The following is a 6,314-nucleotide window of genomic DNA, read 5'->3' as shown; positions in this document are numbered from 1 at the left end:
CCGAATGAATCCCACAATCCCTCCCAACAACCCACGTCAGACACGGTTACAATAACCAACCAAGCAACCAAATAACATGTAACATAAGTAGATAGGTAGTGTAAAAGAAAAACTAAAACTAATAGAAAAAATAAATAACGTAACTCAACAAAGAGAAAAACATCAAAAGTAAATAAATAAATAGAAAAGAAGGGAAGGTGTCTCTCCTTCCAGCACTATGAAGTGTCCTCAGCATCATCAGGAGTAACAGTAAGACTGTTACTAATAAGAGTCAGCAGTGGGTGCCAGGTTTGGTGGAATGCTGTCAGAGACGCCCCTCTGTGAAAACGTAACTTAACTCTAACCTTAGACATTGTAAAATTTCCTGTTTCCAACTGTTATGAGTCAGTGGAGAAACATGTTCCCATTTAAGGACAATGGTACGTCTGGTGAGCAGGGTGGTAAAGGCCACGACACGTTGTGTAGTGATGGGCAGATTTTTAGATGGAAAAAGAGCAGTCAGGGGATTTGGTTCCAAATTTGTGTTAAGAGCCTGTTTGGGGGTTTGAAATATATCGGACCAAAATTCAGCAAGCTTCGGGCGCGTCCAGAACATGTGTGTGTGGTCGGCTGGGGACTGCTTACAGCGGTTACAAGCATCACTGTTACAAGGGTATATCTTAGCCAGTTTAGCGTTGGTGAAATGGGCTGTATGGAGCACCTTCCACTGTAACAGGCCCTGCATTGCACAAATCGAGGATGAGTAGACCAGTGATACAGTGGGGTCTGGGCTCAGAAGAGCAATCTTATTCTAAATGACAGATATCAGTCATTTGTGTTGTACGTTGAGAGACAGGAATTGGTCCATCTCAGCTTCAGGGAGGGGCGGTTTGGAAAATGTGGGAATTGCTTTTGGATAAAATGTGTCATTTGAAGGTACCAAAAAAAGTGTCTATGAGGCAGGCTGTATTTGTCCGACATAGATGCAAAGGACGCAAAAACTTCAGGAAGGGAGAAACTCATGGATAAAACTGGGGCAAGGACCGAAGCCCTTTGCAAGCCAAACTGCTTCCTGAACTAAATCCACCGCAGAACCAATACAGAAGTTTATTAATGGTGCAAGCCCAGAAGTAGTGGCGGAAATTAGGGAGTGCTAGTCCACCTTCCGGTTTAGGGAGTTGAAGAATATGTTTTTTGATACGGGCTGGTTTATTCTGCCAAATAAATGCATTAAGTTGTTGGTCCAGATTAGCAAAAAATGGATTTATTAAAATAAATCGGGAGATGTTGAAAAAGATACAGAAACTTTGGTAAAATGACCATCTTAGTAAGATAACCAATAGCGGCATGACGTTCTTGTGAAAAAGATCCCTGAAGGAACCCTTGACTTTGTGAAAGAAATTCTCTGGAGTCCTCAGTGTTTCTCAAATCATGTCTTTACTAAGCTGTATGCATACAGGAGAGACGCTCCCCAACCGGGTCCGAAATGTTCTCTGCCTCTCTCCAAGTAGCTTCAGCATATATACAGCCACATCACAACACCTTACAAACACAAGGACATCAAAGTAACAAAGCAACAAAACACACTACCCAATGTTTATGACCCCAGTAGATGTTATCAATGTTTTACATCCACCAAATGTCACCATTTGCACCCCCCATGGGACTTCTCTCTGCAATCCCCCAGCACGCATTTACAGCTTGACTGTTGTGTTAATCAACATACAGAAACCAAGGATTCACACCATAGACTAAGATACACTTACAAAGAAAGAAGGAAACCCCTGGTTATTTCCCACAACTTTTGCTGTGCTGTAGTGTTCTTGAGCCATACCTTATTTGCTGAATTCTCCAGCTCGTCCTCACTCCAGATTTGCATTCTTTTAACTTCTTCTGGTAAGGATCCATTTGTTTTGACGTGGATTCTGCAGTTGGCTGTCCAGGTGTGTTGAAGCTTGCTCCCTTTCTTTAGTTGACGAGCTTTTCTGGCGATGTCAGCATTACTTTTGGTGAGATTCTCGTTGATGTAGACGTCCGGGACTTTAAGCTTCCTGCCCCACTTCAACAGTCAGTCTTGTATTTTCTGTTGGTGAATCTCAGCAAGGCAGTTTGTGTTCCAGACTCTTTCCTCAAGGGTAAGAGGTGACTTACATACTTCCACATTGTTGAAATCCACATCGATGTCTTTGTCAGCCAGGAACCCAGACACCTGCTCCTCCACAGATTTGATATCCGATTCATCATGCTCCCTCGACCGGTTGGCCACAGCCACGGCCGCCCTTGCGTAGGTCCGATGCTTAATCTTGAGGCCAGTCACAATCACCTTGTTGAGTCTTCCTTGCTGGTCCAGCTCCTCCACTCTGTTCCCCAGCTCCTTTAGGAACTGGTCTTTTTTTGCATTCTCTTTCTGAAGCTGTTTGATTTCAGCTATCATCTTTTGGAGAGGTTGCATATTCTTCTTTATATCATTCAGCTGGCGTTTCAGCTTGCCTTTCAACACCTCCAGGTTTTCGGTCACGATTTCAGTCATGATTTTGGTCATGCTTTCCTTCAGCTCCTCTCTCATCACCACCAGGCTTTCGTTCATAGCGTCCAACATTGACTGAGCTTCTGCGCTATCCTCTGACCTGGTGGTGGTTTTAGTATTTACCATTTTTTTAAATTCATACCTGAGATGATGGATTGCGTTCAAATAGCAAGGTAAAGTTGTCATGAACTGTTCAGGGATAACACAAAAATGGTGGACCCAATGCAGACACAGACACGAAGTAAAAGTACAAACAAAAACGTTTAATAATACTAACAGACAGACGCAAACACTACAGAGAAAACAGGTAATATAAATAACAAGACGATCACAGGAAAAACAGGAACGAGGAGATGACGGAAGATCAGGGAGACAGACGGGAAACGGGAACACTGGAAACTACGGAGAAAACAGAAAACAAACACGATAAGTAAACTTAGGACGGGGAGCATGACAACCACAACCAGAAAGGGGATGCCAATCCGGGGGGAATAGTTTTACCAGCAAAGGGTCTACAACGGTCCGGCGCTGCATGCCTGTCAGCTCAAGGTATTTGTAGTGGCACAGGTGATCAGCGTAACAGGCTGCAGCTTGGGGGGAACGCCTACCGGACCTAGACAAACATGAACACACATACACAAGCAGGGATAGACGGACAGAGGGAGACAAACTCACACAAAAAGGAAGAGAGGAGGGTACTGACAGAACCAGGTCTTGACAAAAGTATAAGTAAAGAACTTAAGTATTCTCAGCTTCATGTAGTTAAAGTATCAGTATAAGCAATCGAGTATGTTCAGCTTCATGTAGTTAAAGTATTAGTAAAAGTACTCAAGTATTCTCTTCATGTAGTGCATCTGTTTAGCGATGGTTCCTCTGCTTTTGCATAGATGGTTTCTTTTACTCCTCTTTCAAACCATCTGTCCTCTCTGTCCAGGATTTGGACATTGTTGTCATCAAAGGAGTGGGCTTTCTCCTTGAGATGGAAGTGGACAGCAGAGTCCAGGCCTGAGGAGTTAGCTCTCCTGTGTTGGGCCATGCGTTTATGCAGCAACCAGATTGCTTTTGTGGGTGTGTGGTGTTCTGTCCTTGGGATGTACTAGTCTCTGTCTGAGTGTGTTACCGGGTTTGAAATACACAGGGATGCAGTGTTTGTTGAAGATCCTCCTGAGTTTCTCTGATACCCCAGCCACATACGTAATGACTATGTTGTTTCTCTTGTTTTCTTTTTCTCTCTCAACCACTTTTGTTTTCTTTCTGGAGGCAGCTGCCGTTTTAACAAAGGTCCAGCTTGGGTAGCCACAGGTTGTGAGGGCGCCTCACAGGTGCTTGCGTTTTTCCCCTTGGGCCTGTGAGCTGGTGGGTACGTTATCAGCTCTATGCTGCAGTGTTCTGATAACTCCAAGCTTGTGTTCCAAAGGGTGGTGAGAGTCAAACAGTAGATATTGATCTGTGTGAGTGGGTTTTCTGTATACCCCAATGTGGAGGCTCCTGTCATTCTCCATATGGACGTCACAGTCTAAGAAAGGCAAACTATTGTCCCTGACTTCTTCTCTGTCGACTGAGTTTATATGTTCGGTAAAAGTTTTCACCTCTTTGGATTTGATTTGTACCCATGTGTTGTCCACATATCTGAACCAATGGCTCGAGGTTACTCCTTTGAAGGAGTTCAAAGCCTTGTCTTCTACCTCCTCTATGTATAGATTTGCCACAATAGGGGATACTGGTGAACCCATGGCACAGCCGTGTTTCTGTCTGCAATAAAGTGCCATTAAACTGGAAATCTGTTGTGTTCAGGCACAACTCTAGAAGTTGGCAAATGTGGTCTGGTTTGAGATTTGTTCGGTTTTGTAAGGAATTGTCCTGTGTGAGCCGCTCTCTTACCGTGGCCAAGGCCTCCATGGTTGGAATACAGGTGAACAAGGAAGTCATGTCGGAGGACACCATGGTTTCATCTGAATCCATTTTTAAGTCTTGGACTTCACAAAGTCTATGGAGTTTTGGATGTGATGTTGGGTGTTGCCCACCAGTGGTGTCAGGATATTGGCAACATGCTTGGCAATGTTATAAGTGACCGAGTTTATGCTGCTGACAATGGGCCTGAGAGGGGCCCCTTCATTATGGCTTTTTTGGAGTCCATATAAGCAGGGGGTTGAGTCCTGGGGATAGAGCCTGTGATATTGTGATTTGCCAATGACTCCTTTCTTTTTGTAGTTGCTGTCGACACTCTATAACCTTCTTTTTGCAACCACTGGAGGGTCTTGTTTCAAAGTTTCATAAGTGTTAGAGTCACTGAGTAGTGCAGAGATCTTTGCCTGATAATCGGTTGTATTGAGAACAACTGTGCATCTACCCTTGTCTGCTGGAAGCAGTGACGTGCGGTCAGGGGAGGCAGGTGAGGCTGTGCCTCCCCTGTCATCATGAGAGGAAAAAGAAACGAAATAATAAAATAACACAAGTATTAATATTTGTCCTCTGGACTATGATTTTGGTGTGGTTCTTAATGTATTTTGACCGTTTTTATAGTAAAAATGGCAGAAAATTCTGTATTTCCTATTTAAATAAACGGAGTCTCTTCGGAGCCGAGAGGTGAGGCACGGACAGCCGAGCCTCCCTCCAGATTGCGCAATCACTCACAAACTGGACTGAGCGTGTGCCCTCTGCGCGTGCTTGTTCCCATTTCTGTGTATGTTTCCAATATGATGGTTGAGGACACTTTTATGTAATAAAAGTATACGTCTTCTTTTCCATGGTGTTCAGTAATGTATTTTACGTATGTGTGTAATATTTACATCTTATTGATGTGACATAAATCCACAGGGGAAATGCCTGGCTTGAGGCAGGCACTACCTCTGCCTCAAGGCAGGCGGCGATAGTGAGCAGCTTGATAGCCTGCAGCCAGATAACGGTGAACTCTGACCTGTGTGCAAAAAGTAAACACAGAAGTGTGCTGTGCGACGCTGTAGAGCTTAGCGACAAGCTGTCATTTCTCGCCCTGAAAATGGAGGATTTGATTTCTAAACTAAGACATTTTTCAAAGCTGGACTTTCAGTCAGTAAAGGTAAGATATACTGCAATATACAGTCATTTAAAGTAAAGGTAAGATATGCTGCAATATACAGTCATTTACAGTAAAGGTCAGATATACTGCAATATACAGTCATTTACAGTAAAGGTCAGATATACTGCAATATACAGTCATTTACAGTAAAGGTAAGATATGCTGCAATATACAGTCATTTACAGTAAAGGTAAGATATACTGCAATATATAGTCATTTACAGTAAAGGTCAGATATACTGCAATATACAGTCATTTACAGTAAAGGTAAGATATGCTGCAATATACAGTCATTTACAGTAAAGGTAAGATATACTGCAATATACAGTCATTTACAGTAAAGGTAAGATATGCTGCAATATACAGTCATTTACAGTAAAGGTCAGATATACTGCAATATACAGTCATTTACAGTAAAGGTCAGATATACTGCAATATACAGTCATTTACAGTAAAGGTAAGATATGCTGCAATATACAGTCATTTACAGTAAAGGTCAGATATACTGCAATATACAGTCATTTACAGTAAAGGTCAGATATACTGCAATATATAGTCATTTACAGTAAAGGTCAGATATACTGCAATATACAGTTGCACTGGTGTTTTAAAATGGTTTTCAGCATCCTATTCTCTCATCCTATCCTGTTGGCATCCTACTGTATGTTTGTAAATCTGACTTGTGAGTCAGTGCCTCCCCAACCCCAACCCTCACTGCACGTCACTGGCTGGAAGGATAGTGATGCTGTGG

This window comes from Echiichthys vipera, assembly GCF_963691815.1.
Source record: "Echiichthys vipera genome assembly, chromosome: 19".
Taxonomy (NCBI): domain Eukaryota; kingdom Metazoa; phylum Chordata; class Actinopteri; order Perciformes; family Trachinidae; genus Echiichthys; species Echiichthys vipera.
This window is presented reverse-complemented; position numbering follows the sequence as displayed.